Raw genomic sequence first — 14,048 nt, forward strand, 5'->3', positions numbered from 1 at the left:
GTCTGAAATACTCAATAAATCTCCACGAGCCTTTCAGAGTCCTGCTCTGTGTTTCATTCACACGTCCTGACAGTTCCTGTTCAAGTGAGGAGCGCTGTGCAAAGGCTGGCCGCAGCCTGGCCAGTCCCCCCCTGCCCTCCCCCCTCCAAGCTCTGGGGGATAAATCTGTCAGTAGCCTGGCAGAGTAGTGCCCCTTCCCGGGCTTTGCAATGTGTGCACAGGGCTAAGGGGCTGAGAGTTTCGAAAGTCTGGGAATGTTTAATGACACAAGTGCTCTCAAAAAGCCTGAGAAAAGGAGAATGTTCCAGGCTCTTCCCTTACGTCTTGAAGATAAACACTGGTTGCAGGGATGATGGTAAAACCCATCTCCATTTTCTTGGCTCTTGTGCAAAGTCTGGTCTTAATACGAGCTGGCCCAAGACAAGACCTATCTTGAGACCTCATTAGACTGGCCCTGGGAGCTGGCAGCAAACTGAGGCCCAGGATGCAAGTGTGGGGGGAGTGAGGGAGAGGCCACCACTGATGGAACTCCTGCTGTGGGCTGCCCTCCGCCAAGACACACCAGCTCACCAGCTCAGACACAAGGCAGGTTTTTCCTGCCTTGCCAGGGGCATCCTGAAGAATTCCCTGAGGCATGGCCGGTATCTGTTTTCTCCCATGGACACAGGGTCAGAAGACCAGCATATGCCATACCCCCGCACCAGTCTGTGTAGGACTTGGGAGAACGGGCCCAGTGGAAGAGAGCTAGAGGCAAACAGGCAAGAGGTGGGAAGCACTCCCTGCTGGGCTCCCTAGTACTTTAGAGCATCTGGAAATTGTCCTGAGACAAGCAGAGCACTACCTCCTGACTGCCTCTCCCCATGAGCAGTATAAGTCACACGGAACCCCTGGTGAGCTTTAAATAAAGCACGCTCTGACTCTCTCTTTGTGTTTCCTTCCAACCCCCGGCCTCAGCTAGGAATCATAAGCACAGTCCCGTGAAGGCCTAAGCTGTGTCATCCTCAAAATGACCAAGACTCTCTCTTAGATGATCTCCAATCATGTAAAATGATATTCAGAAATTCAGTCCATTTTTATCATATAAATATATCCCTACAGGCAGAACACCAGACACTGAGGCAGGCCATATGGATATGTGCCGAAACCAAATCATTTGATCAGGCCGCTTTCTGTTCGAAGTATGACCTGGCCCCGTCCTCCCTGCCTCACCCAAGCTCACACATATTCTTTCTGTCCTCGTGTTCCTGGGAGCCAGATTCCTCCAGTTAAGCTCCGTCATGGATTCTCCTATGAAGGTATTCACCTTACATCTGCTCTTGACTTTGTCCTTCCAGTGCCTTCTCTCTCTTCTCAGTTACAACACAATGCCCGAGCAGTCAGCCTGGGTTCGGGTTCCCAGCTGTGGGACCTGAGGCACCCTGGGTAACCTCTCTGTTCCTCAGGCTCCCCATTTGTAAAATGAGTCTGCTGATGGCTTGCCCCTTAAGGTTTCTTGTGAAGGTAAAATGAGACCATGTTGGTAAAGCCTATCAAATAATACCTGTGACTTAGGGAAACACTCAACTGATGTTGGTCATTGCTGACCTGAGTTCCAATGTACGTGTTGGATTATCTTGAAGACATGTTTTCATCTGGAGTCACGATTATGGACTTAGAAAGTCCCAGATGGTCATCCAGTGGAGGTTCCATCTTCTGGAGCAGCGTGTCCCCAACTGCATCCTGGGGAACATCCCTGAAGTTTGACACATCCGTCCTCTGTCATGTTGTACAACAAGAGGGCACGCATGCCCCCAAGTCCATGTGGGAGACAGTGCATTCTATCTTCTTCCTGAGACAGTCTGTCATCAAGACACCTGCTTCACTTGGTTTAAGCTAGTATTTCTAACCTTTCATTTTCTACAGGACATTCTCTGAGAAGCAAGTAGTACTATCCTATAGAACATCAGTATTGTGAAAGGCAGAGACTGAGTGATATGATGTGAGGACCTTTCTTTCATGTGACTACCCAACGTTCACTTGAATACTTTCAGGGCCATGGGACTCCCACTGAACAAGGCTGATGACACCACCCACAGAAGACAGTTCTTCATGGTGAGCGGCCTCTCTGCTGCCTCCTCCTCTTGGTGATCTTAAATCTTTACAAATATTCTCCACAGAAGATGCTCCCTCTCCCTTCTAGCTTGATGTGGCTTTCCAGAGCCCTCACATCCTGACCAAAACTGGATTATAAATAGACTTTCATCATCTTGTCCATGGATGTCCAGCTGAGGGGTGGGGGTGTTACCTGGTTGGCCCAATTTGTTGGTTTGTCACTCAGAACTCATTGGACATGACTTTTAGTCTCCTTTACCATTCTGGTTAGTCTCCTCAAAATGCATCCCAATTTATCTGTGTGCTCCTCAAGTCTCTTTCTCTGTCCTGAACACCATAATTGTAATCCAATGTTAAGGACATAATTGCATTTATAAGAGCAGTGTCTATATCACATACTACGGCCAAACCAAGCTCTCCACAGCTTCGTAAAACCCCAAGTCACAGGGAAAGCTGCGAGCTGGCTCTTCTCCCATTCTGCATTTTCTGTGGATAGACACATCCCAAGATTTGGGTTAAGTTCCACTTTCTTCTCCAATGTATAGTATAACTGGCTGACCAAATCAGAAAAACAAATACAAAGAAAAATTGCATAAATGTGTTCCCATTTACAGAAAAATAGAGATGTAAATGTAATGTAAATATACACATATGTGCATATGCATTTACATCTCTGTATTTGTGGGTACATAAAAATTTCTGGAAGGATACACAAGAAACTATTAATAATTGCTGCCTCAGGCAAGCATAATTAGAGGATCTGGAATGAGATACTAAATACCTTTAATATTGTTTGAATATTACCACATACATCTATTTCTTCTTCAGTTAAAAAAAAAAGTACTAACTAGGTAGAAATAATCCCTTTTGTTGGAGTCAACCCATTAATCTTGCCTATAAACTGCTTCCTTCCCATAAACAAACTTGAGGAGCTTGGCTTCTCAACTTTCATCGAACCTCCTTTTCCTATTTAAAATTAAGGACAAAAGAGAGAGCCACAGGCCCCCTCCATCAGGCCCTCCCTCAACAGCAATGTCCTGCAGGACTCGCATTAGACATCCTACTAGTTACCCTTCCCTTGAAAGCTCTTTCAGACAGACTATATTTCTCTGTCTTTCTCTTGATAAAGACTCTTCCCCTCTTCAAGAAGAAGAGTTGCCAGGGTGCCTGGGTGGTTCAGTCAGTTAAGGGTCTGCCTTTGGCTCAGGTCATGATCCCCGGGGTCCTGGGATCAAGTCCTTTATTCAGCAGGAAGTCTGCTTCTCCCTCTCCCTCTGCTCAAGCTCTCCTTCTCTCTCAAATAAATGAATAAAATCTTTAAAAAAAATAGTTTAAGGAACAAAAGTTGCAACAAGAATTCAGGATGGAAGTGAGAGTGTGAATGTGTGCGTGCAGATGCTGAGGGAGGTCTCAGGCTTGCACTGTGGAGACACATGCTCTCCCCATATGTTCTGTGCTGACTGCTCACATAACCTCATGGAGACTGTGACCCACTGAGCAGACTACTTTATTTTCTGACTTGCATTTCACTCAGGATCTGTTCAGTCCAGGAAACCTTAGAGAATGACTCCAACCAGAGGCCGGTTGGGTTGGAAAATATCCTCTTTTACTTATCCAAACAGAGCAGACAGACGCTGGGGTCACAAGGGAAGGAGCATTCAAGAAGAGGTCCTCGCAATGTTTCCCACAGACCCTGCTGTGGGGGTGCTTGGGTGTAACTGTCAGGAGTCTGCGATGGCCGAGCAAGGCCAGACCCGAGTGGCGCTTACAATTCCGAGCTTTCCTCTTCAGACTTGTCACATGCCTTGGATCTCCCACTCTGTCCCCAGTTCTGTAATATATTCATCTTCCTACTCTCAGCGAGTGGAATTGAGCCCCATGGCCACATGTCTATGAGCCCTGAAGGCTTCAGCGTGTGTTCTCTTCCGTGGGTCACTCTATATTCTCCCTGCCTTGGAGACGATCCACAACTGGCTCCCAAATCCAGCCCCATTAGGCTCATCCATTCCACAGCTTCGATGTAATAATCTCCGAGGGAACTCCCCAGAGGTAGGCTTGCTATGCATTCGCTCCTAATTACCCTCAGCATCACAGGACATATTATCCAGAGTAACATGAAATCCTGCACTGGAAGCACTCATCACTTGGACAAAATTTATACAAAATACTGCTCTGACTGTGGTGTTATTTGAAAGTGGAGGGCGACTTGCTGGAATTTAGTGAGAGGCAAGCTATATATAACTCGTTTGGATGGAGTTAACCTCTGTGTGGACTTCCTTGGGGACCTGCTGCGTTTATCACACACCGAAACCATTAATGCCATGGCAGATCGCTGTAATATAACACACACGTCCTGTCATCATCTCGCAATAACGCAAAACCAAGACGTTCACTCGGGCCCTTCATTTTGACAGTTCCAGCTCAGTGCCCACTGAACTTGCCGTGCAAATCCACATATTATTTCCTGACTTTGATTCACATTTGCAGCTACATGAGGCCAAATATCCATGAGAAAACTGAAAAGCTCCATTAAAAATCTTGCTTTTTAAATATCCAGATGCACAACCTTGCCTAGCAAAAACATCTAGAATTTTTCTTGTTCTGTTTCTCTGTGTTTAACCTGAGTTTGGAAGTCTGTAGACCTTTTTAAGACATCTGGCCACTCAAAACTCAGGCCTGAGGCTTAAACTTGAAAATGACCGATAAACAACTCCAAGGCATGCGGAACTGCTCCTTTCTTTCCCAGGCCTCTCAGAGCAGTCGTCGTGAGCCCAGAGAGGAATGGGACACAGCTGTGTGGACAGTGGGCGGTAAGCGGTCCCGGGGCATGGGGGTCAGGCTCACGGTGAGATCTCAGCAACATGTGTCTGATGCATATTGAATGTCACGTGGGAACGTCTTGCTCTCCAGTGACTTTTTTTTATGTTAATCTCATGTCTTACAAAGAGAAGGACATGCTGGACAATTGCAGGAGGCCAGAGCTAGAGAGCTAGCCAGGCTAATGCCAACAATAAAAAGAGGAAGTGCTGCTTTCAGATTCTGTTTCTAGAACATGGACTCCCTACCCAGGGTCCTCAAGGAATCCGTTTTCCAAGAGATGTTCCATCTCCTCCTCCAAACCCACTGTCTCTCCAAACCCACATCACCACTCTGTGATCTCCTCACCGCCACCCACTTGATGCTCTCATCTATTGGGTGTCTATGCCATCCCTGGAGTCCTTTCTCTACTCTGAGCCTAAGTTTCCCCATCTGTAAAATGGGGAGGCATTTTCCTAGGATGTTTTAGGGATTCGGTATGACCATTTATGTAAGGGGCTCAGCCCTGCACGTGGTAGGCTCTTGGTAATTACACCATCAGCATCCTTTATGGGCCCACCCAGAACCAAGGTTTGAAAGTCAGATGGGTGTCTACCTTGAGCAAGTTAGGAGCTCACCACATAGGATGGTTAGAGTGAATGAGTTATTCGTGCAAAGCACCTTGAATAACACTTGGCATCCAGAAAATCATTGATAAATGTTAGCCATTTGGATTATTGTCCTCTCCAAGGAAGACCTGTTCTCTCTCCTTTGTCATGGCCCCTCAGGAGAGATATTAGTCTCACATACTGAGTACTTAGGGGATGACATCATTTCGCTGTTCCTTGTTTCTTGGGTGTGTTTTTTCACTTAGGAAAAACTCACCCTTTTCTTTCCAGTAGGTGCCCAAATATACGGGAAGGACTGTTGGAATGGCAATGGACCGTTGCCTGCTGCAATGTAGCTTTCAGACCTCCACTTGCCTTCAGGACTGAAGGGGACTCCCACCTTTGAGTGACCAGCCCTGGTGACTGGGATTTCTTGTGGCTACTGGGGGAAGGCAGGGGCCTTAGGGCAGCTGCTGGAGGGCAAAGAGAAAGGCTGTGCTAAGGGCATGCTCTGGGTCTGGTGCCGAGTGGAGACCTGAGTCTACTCTACTCACCGGCTGATGTCCCACTGCTGTTGCTGTCTGTGGAGAAACCATTCTGGGGGTCTGTTCTCACTGCCCTGAAGAGTTGACGAGTAAGAAGATGCCCTCAAAGCTACCTCTAAACTGTGGACCCACTTGATCTGTCCCCAGCTCTTCTTATTCTCATCCTTCCCTTTTGGAGGTCATAAGTGATTTTCTGGTTAAGTTAGAAACCATTTCCTAAGCGACCAGGGAAAACAGTCAAGCTTATTTGCACTAACTGAGACGTAATTACATATTCATGTGGTATCAGGTCCAGCCTTGCAGGGCTCAGTGGCCGATCAGGACCCGGGAAACTGAGGCTCACGAGGCACAGACCGCCTGCCACTCAGAGGAGGCCGTGTGCCCACAGGAGTGGAAGGTACTGGGAACTCACTGAGGCTAATAAGCCCTGCTTTCTTGACAAATTCCTCCACCTCTGCACCAAGATGGGGAAGGGAAGCCCATGCCTCCAGCTCTCCTCTTTGGGGACCTCTTCTCACCTTGTCTGAGAGAGGCCTGGCTGGCTCCACCCCCATGTGCCAGGGGCAGCATTTCTCTCTCACTTCTGGCACCTACTGCCCAGACTGGACCTCACCACCTCCTCTCTGTCTGTGACAACAGCCTCTTGTTGTCTGGGTGACAAGAGCCTCTTGAACACATATCTGGGTGTTCAAGAAGGGTCTTCCCTAATTAAGGCCAAGAGACAGAGGTGACAGAGCCCCGGATTCCTGCTGGGGGGGAGGGTCATGTCTCTGTCCACCCCCACACGCAACCTCAGCACCTGCTCAGCTGACTCCTTTACTCGTGCTGTCTCCATTCCCACAGCACCGTCCACAGTATCCCCTCCATCCCCCAGGGCTGCCCACATGCCACCTCCTCTATACAGCCTACCCTACCTCTCCCTCCCCTGCCCCCAAGTGTATGCCCTCCTTCTGTCAGCCTGTCAGGTTCACTCTGCAGCTCACGGATCCTGTTCTTGTCGGTGCCGTGAGGAGCTGGGACATCTGTCTCCTCTGTCACATAGCACCCTTTCTGAGGCAGCTGACAGGGGCTGTTCCAGATTGGCACCTGCGGGGATGTGACATGTCAGTTCCCCCATGGGATCTGCAGTACTGGGGAGCAATCATGGTAGGAGAAAACCATAGCTGGTGACCCTTCCAGGTTTCTGGCCCCAGGCAGGCACTTGGCCATGGCTGGGATTTCTGTACTGACATCTCAGGTGACACACATGTGTACACAGTCACCAACTTGAGAAGGCAACCCAGTCCCTGGAGGAGACCCACGCCCCCAGGGGGAGCCAGGGAGACAGATCAACAAGCTACTGGCAGGCTTTGGCCAGTAGACTCTTCTGGTGTCTGCCAGTGATCCCACACCGGCCTCAACTGGCCCCGTGCTCAGCTCTACGGGGCTCTGAGGGCCACAAGGCCTGAGCCCGGGCTGCTATCTGGCCATGGTCTATTAGTCTGTCATGTGCCTTTACTGGGAAGCCAAGGCTTATTTATTATAAAGTTGTTGGGAGTTGTATGGGGGAAAGAAAAAACAAGAAAACCAAAAAGACATATTTCTGTAGAATGCCACTTCCCATCAAGTAGCTTATCTCAAAAGTCCTGCCCAAATCCTTGCTAATGGGATGCCTCTAGCTCATTGGGGTCACGGAGGCCCTGAGCTCCCCTTGGTCCCAGACAGCAGCAGGGGATTATAAGCATCCCGTCCAGCCGTGGTTTCCCCTACACCTGGGCCAAGCATGTCACAAATTCTGGCTAAATGAGCCTAGAGCTGGTGACGGTTACCAGGCATCTTGTAACAGGTAACTCTGATAACAGCAAATCCTTCGCCCAGGTTTCTGTGGTTTTTTATGCTGGCCCTGTCTTTCATACTGACAGATGATATCCTCTGTTCCTCTCTTGCTTACATCTACATCAAATAGATAAATCTCCAGCCGTGATTCTCTGGTCCTGGTCTAGTCAGCACTGACCTCACAGGTAGTTCATGTGGAAGGTTCTGACCTTCCCAGAGGAGAGGAAGCAAAGAGTGCCAGAGAAGGAAGCCAGAGGACAGGCCTGATGGATGAGCCTAGGAAGAGAGGCTGAGGGAGGTTCTGGAACACTGCATGGGCTGGGGAGAGGGATGGAGCCCTACAGATCTCCAGAAAATTACTAGAAAACGGAGTCTATGGCATCCCAGCAGCTTCCTCCTCTTTACTCCCTTCTTGCTTTTTCTGGAAAGTGCATTTAGCTGTCAGTTTCCACTGGTTCTTCTCAACTGCCTCCCTGACTTCTTCTTTAACAGTCAGCCCCAGTCTCACCTCCTCCAGGCAGCCTTCCCTGAGTTTGCCTTGTCTGTATTAGGGCTTCTCCTGCCCATGGACCATCAGTGATTCTGTTCAGTCATTATTAGCTCCCAGTTCCCTTGCTTGGGGGACTGGGAGCTTCCTGATGCCATTCACCTCTGTGTCCTCAGTGCCTAGTGCTCTGTCTGGCTCAAGTGAGCCTCTGCAGAAGACTGACCCTCATACCTTCTGTCTCCAGCTCCAGCTCCCTCTCGCCCCTCCACTGGTGGTGTCCTAGCTCACATTCACATCATCTCCTGTCCACACAGCTACCAGGTCCTCCACTCTCCCAACGCTTCTCCCTGCCTCCACCTAGCCAGTGCGTGATTATCTGTCACCAAAGGGGCATCTCAAAGAGAGCAGAAAGACCTAGATTCAAATCCCAGCCCTACCACTCTCTAGCTGTGTGACCTTGATTAAGCATTTTAATATTTCCAGAACTCACATTCCCCATGTCTGTAATGGATACTAAGACATCTTCGATGACAAAAATAGGATCATGGGTTAGAAGACACCAAGGACCGAGTCCTCCTCTCCAAAACATGGAAAGTTAAGGAAGATAATAAGATCCTCTCTCCTATATCAGAAGGAAGTAGAGCAGAGCAATCCAGAGCCTCAAGCCCCTGATCTCTCCTCTGCTAGATGGCAAGCATTTCAGGGACAGAAACACTACAACTTTTCTTTCCCAGAGTCCAGCACAGGCCACGGCTGGTCAAAGTCACTGGGGTGGCATTTGTAGATCAACCACAGGACATTTCCTTCGTGTTTTGGATTCAGCCTAGATCATGCCAGGCCCTGGTTAGAAAGAAACCTGTTGTTGTTTCTAATATAAACTTATGAGTTGTAAGAAATAATACAGATATCTCATGTACTGTTTATACCATTTCCCCCAATGATGGCATTTTGCAAAGCAAAGGTACAATGCCATAAACATGATATTGACATTGCTACTAGACCAAACATTATTTCAGTTTCCCTAGTTTTTATATTTAGTCATTTGTATGTGTATTTAGTTTCATACCATTTTATCACAGGTATAGGTTTGTTTATTCATGACCAAGGTCAAAATACAGAACAGTTCCATCTTTATGACCACAGTCACCTCCCTTCTCCATCCCATATGTCTAACTCCAGGTGCCCACCCATCTTTCTCCATTCCTGTAGTTTTATCATTGTAAGCACGTTATGTAAACGGAATCCTACAGTATGAAATTTTTGGAGATTGGCTTTTTTCATTCAGAATAATCTTCTTGAGATCCCTCCAAGCTTTTGCACGTGTCAATAGTTGTTTCCTTCTTATTGCTGAGTAATATACTCATGGTACCGATAAACCACAGTTTGTTTAATCATTCATCCATTGAAGGGTATCTGGGCTCTTTCCAGTTTTTGACTATTATGAATAAAGCTGCTTTGTACATTTTGATACGGGTTTTTACATGCACATAAGTTTCCACTTCTCTAAATAAATGTCCAAGAATGCAATTGCTGGGTTGTACATTAGTTGTATGGTTAACTTTATATGAAAATGCCAAACTGTTTTTCAGAGTGCCTAATACATTTTACATTTCTATTAAGTAATGTAAGAGTGATGTAGTCTCTCCACAACCTCACCAGCATATGGTGTTATTACCGTCACTGTTTTTAATTTTTACCATTCTGATAAATACATAGTGATCATCTCATTATGGGTTTTAATTTGTATTTCCCTAATAACTAATGATGCTGGATGTATTTTCATGTGATTATTTGTCATCTGTATATGGATATTAAATGTCTGCTCACACCCTTTGTCTATTTTCTAATTAGAGTGTGGGTTTTTTACTGGTAGGTTTTGAGATCTTTCTGTGTTCTAGATACTAGTTCTCTATAAGATATGTGGTTTGCAAACACTTTTTCCCCACCATGTAGCTTATCTTCTCATCCACACAGAGCAAAAGATTGTTTTGGATGTGGTTCAGAGTGTAGGTATCTCCTTTTATGAGTTACATATTTGGTGTCAAACCTAAGAACTATTTCTCTGTCCTTAGATCCTGAAGATTTTCTCCTCTGCTTTATTTCAAAAAGTTTTATAGTTTTACATTTTACATTTAACTCTGAGATTCATTTTGAGTTAATTTTTGAATAAAATGTAAGGCCTTACATAAAAAATCTTAAAAAAAAAAATGGGGAGGGCCTGGGTGGCTCAGTGGATTAAGGTCTCTGCCTTCAGCTCAGGTCATGGTCTCAGGATCCTGGATCGAGTCCCGCATCGGGCTCTCTACTCAGCAGGGAGCCTGCTTCCTCCTCTCTTTCTCTCTGCCTGCCTCTCTGCCTACCTGTGATCTCTGTCTGTCAAATAAATAAATAAAATTCTTTGAAGGGGAAGTCAACCATGAGAGACTATGGACTCTGAAAAACAATCTGAGAGTTTTGAAGGGGCGGGGGTGGGAGGTCGGGGTACCAGGTGCTGGGTATTATAGAGGGCACGGATTGCATGGAGCACTGGGTGTGGTGCAAAAATAATGAATACTGTTATGCTGAAAATAAATAAATTTAATTTAAAATAAATAAATAAATAAATTTAAAAATAAATAAATAAAAATGAAAATAAATGAAAATAAAATGTGAGCCCTAGCTCAAGATTCATCTTGTAATTTTATTCATTTGGATTTCTCTATTTCTCTTTTCAGTTTTATCAATTTGCTTTATGTATTTTGAGGCTTTGTTGTTTGGTTATGTACAAATTTTGTTTCATTACAGCTTTTTATTCGATTGTTTTTGTTATTACCGTGTAACATTCATCTTATCTCTAGTACTTTTCCTTGTGTTAAAGCCTATCAGAAATTAATGTAGTCACTTTTTTTTATTAATATTTGCATGACATATTTTTCTATCATTTAACTTTCAATCTGTCCATGACATTGCAACTTAAGTCCATTTCTCAGAAACAGCATTTACTTGAATTATTATTATCTTATTCACTCTGCCAATCTCTCTCTTTTGATTGGTGAGTTTATACTATTTATATTCAAGGTAAGTATTGATAAATCAACACTTAAATCCTCTATCATCTTATTGTTTATTTTCTCTTTGTTTCTAATGGTCTTGATGTTTCTGTTAGGTATTTTAGGATGAGATTATTTAAATTGGTGGACTTTGAATAAGTCAACTGCCTTCTATAATGTGACCTCACCCAGTTAGTTGACAGCCTTAGTGGAACAAAAAGCTGACCTCCTAAAACCAAAAGGGAATTCTGCAGCAGGCCTTCTGACTTGCACTGCAACATTGGCTCTTCCTGTGTCTCCAGACTGCCAGCCAATCCTGCAGATTTTGAACTTGAGTAGATATACTGTTTATCATTCATCACTTAATAGTTGCTTAAGCTGTTCAAACTTGTTTTTCCAAATTTCTCATGCGATTCCTTTTTGACCTATTGATTGTTTAGGAATATGTTGGCTAATGAAAAAAAAGTTGGGAATTTCCCAGATTTTCTTCTGTTGTCCATTTCTAATTTCATTCCTTTGAAGTGGAGAAGATAAATATATGGTTGCAAGCTTTTTAAATTTATGAAGATGTATTTTGTGGACTGACATATGGAGAATAAATTGTATGCATTTATATGGTTTATAATTGTTTTCAAGATGCATTTATTTGGTTTATAGAGTTATTTAAAGGTTCTCTTTTGTTTTTGAACTTCTGCCCAGTTCTATTCTTCACTGATATTGAGATATTGAGTCTCCAAATATTATTGTTGAATTGTCTATTTCTTTCCTCAATTCTGTCAGTTTTTGCATCACGTATTTTGAGTCTCTGTTGTTACATGCATAAATGTTTACCATCTTCGTATCTTCTGGATGGATTAATCCTGATACTATTATACGGTCTTTCTTTGTATCTAGTGATGATTTTTGTCTTAAAGTTCTGTTCTGTGTGCTCTTTGTGTAACATATCTTTTTCTATTCTCACTTGTGTCTTTGAATATAAAATGTGTCTCTTTTAGACAACATATAGTTAGATAATTTTTAATACATTCTTTCAATCTCTGTCTTTTGATTGGGGTATTTAATCCATTTGTAAGTAATGTAATTACTTAGAAGGTAAGATTCATGTTTAATATTTTGACATTTGTTTTACATATGCCCTATATCTTGTGTTATTGTTTTTCTGTTGCTTGATTTCTCACTCTTCATGGTTTTAAATAGACAGTTCCTAGTGTTGCATTTTAATTCCTTTGTTATTTCTTTTGACAGACTTTTCCAAATTATTTTCTCAGTCATTGCCCTGGGAATTGCAAGTAGCATTTTAACAGTGTATAAAACTTTGCTCCACTATTACTTCAATCCCTCCTTCATCCTTGGTGTTATTATTTTCATAAAAATTGTATTTTATATGTTTATATAAGTTTATATTCATGTTTTATATGTTTAAATATAATTATATTTTTGTATTATGATATAGTTTTATGCTTATTTTAATGCAACATTTTAAGACAGGCAAGAAAAGACTGACAAACAAAAGCATGTTTATATTGTTTTTCATAATGCATGATTATCTTTACTGCTGCTTTTTTCCTTTGTGTGGAGTCCAATTACCACCTAGTGTCCCTCCATTTCAGCCTAAAGAATTCTGGTTAGTTTTTTTGTTTTGTTTTTGTGTTTTGTCTTCAGGTCTGCTAGCAACTAATCCTTAGTTTTTATTTATCTGGAAATGCTTTAACTTCCCTTTCAAACTTGAAGGAGAGTTTAGCTAGATAAAAAAATATTTTGCTTAATAGGCTTTTTCTTTCAATATTTGAAGATATCATCCCACTGTTTTCTGAACTCCAGTTTTTGACAAGAAACCAGTTGTTGATGTTATTAATTAGTCCTTGTACTTAATAAACTGCTTCTCTTTTACTGTTTTACTATTTTCTCCTTGTCTTTGAATTTCATTAATTTGACTATGATATGTCTATGGTGGATCTTTTGGACTTTGTTCTATTTGGATGTGTAGATTGATGTTTTTCATCAAATTTGAGAAGTTTTCAGGTTTTTTATTGAATTATTTTCTATTTCATTTATCTTTTATTTTATTTATTATTTTCTATCTCTTTCTTTTCACATCTCTGTCTAGGATTTCTATTATGCATATGTTGTTATGTTGGCTGATGTCCCACAGACCTCTGAGGTTCTATTCATTTTCTTCATTATTTGTTCTTTCTGCTTCTCAGACTAGATAATCTCTATTGACCAATATTGAAGCATATTGATTCTTTCTTTTTCCAGCTCAAATATGTTCTTGAGTTCCTCTAGTGACTTTTTCACTTCAGTTTCAAATATGTGTATATATATATATATATATATATATACACACACACACACACAATTTTTCTCTTTATTGACATTCTCTATTTGGTGAGGCATCACTGTCATACTTTTTTTTTATTTCTTTTCAACGTAACAGTATTCATTGCTTTTGCACCACACCCAGTGCTCCATGCAATATGTGCCCTCCCTAATACCCACCACCTTGTTCCCCCAACCTCCCACCCCCCACCCCTTCAAGACCCTCAGGTTGTTTTTCAGAGTCCATAGTCTCTCATGGTTCACCTCCCCTTCCAATTTCCCTCAACTCCCTTCTCCTCTCCATCTCCCCATGTCCTCCATGTTATTTGTTATGCTCCACAAATAAGTGAAACCATAT

Source organism: Mustela nigripes, chromosome 4 (genome assembly GCF_022355385.1).
Source record: "Mustela nigripes isolate SB6536 chromosome 4, MUSNIG.SB6536, whole genome shotgun sequence".
In the NCBI taxonomy this organism is placed as follows: domain Eukaryota; kingdom Metazoa; phylum Chordata; class Mammalia; order Carnivora; family Mustelidae; genus Mustela; species Mustela nigripes.